We start from the raw sequence: 1,219 nt of genomic DNA, 5'->3' as shown, positions 1-1,219 counted from the left end.
GTGACATATTGGATGCTGTCTCACGAAACAATATGGATGCAAGGACAGATGACAACTTAGATGCGTGGACATGTGACAATTTAGATGCAAGGACGCGTGACATCTTTAATGCGTGGTCATGTGATGATGTGACAGTTATGACTAAGGGATATCTGGAGTGGAAGGACACGCGACATCTTAGTAAAACTGTGTCACTTTAGAAGTTCTGTCATGTGACATTTTTGATTGAGGTCCACGTACCATCGTTGACGCACCAGCGTGACAACTTGGAGACAATGACGTCACATCGCGACACCGATGTGACAGCATGGATAAAGAACGTGTGACATCTTGTGTACGTCATCGCGTGACAGCGTCGACGCACGTGACGTCACCGTGACAACTAGGTGATCAGTTTCATATTAACGAGGTTGGATTTTTTTCACGGTTGATTAACCCGGTCTATAGAACAGCGGCCAATACATCTACTACGTCATCGATATTATTGATATTATTGATTGGTAATCTACGTCATCGCTATTATTGAGAGAATTCACCCATCCGTCAGACTGAGATGACGCACTGCTGGGACACAGTTGCTTGAGTTGGTTAAGATCACGCAGTCAAGATATATATACACGTTTTTCACGTGTTTATAGTACGCGTTTAGTACGTGTTTTCACGTGTTTAGTGCGGGTTTTTCACGCGCGTAGTACGTGTTTTCACGTGTTTAGTACGCGTTTTCGTGTGTTTCCACGTGTTTAGTACGCGTTTCCACGTGTTTAGTACGCGTTTTCACGTGTTTAGTACGCGTTCTCATGTGTTTAGTACGTGTTTCTCACGTGTTTAGTACGTGTTTCTCACGCGCGCTCGTCAGGGTGGAGACGTTACCACACTTCGTTGATAAGCATTGTCTTTTAGAGCGTCCTATGGACACGCTGATTGGCTAGCAGTTCCTGTGAGTCAGGCTGGGCGGATGGGCGAATTATCTCAGTCTTTTGTCGCTGAGAGCTTGTGTATGTGTGTCAGAGATATATACTGTGATGTATAAACGGACGTATTTCGTCTCAACTCAATGCATACTCAATAATTATGTATGTTGTTTGTTTGTTCGTTTGTTTGTCTTGAAAGTAATGCTAATAAACTATTTATTAACGATAAATCGGAACAGAGTCGTTTCGTACGTTTATATATTTATTCTAGGATTATATATATATATATATATATATATATATATATA

This window comes from Priapulus caudatus, unplaced genomic scaffold, assembly GCF_000485595.1.
Source record: "Priapulus caudatus unplaced genomic scaffold, Priapulus_caudatus-5.0.1 Scaffold4358, whole genome shotgun sequence".
Lineage (NCBI taxonomy): Eukaryota > Metazoa > Priapulida > Priapulimorpha > Priapulimorphida > Priapulidae > Priapulus > Priapulus caudatus.
Note: the sequence above shows the minus strand (reverse complement) of the source record.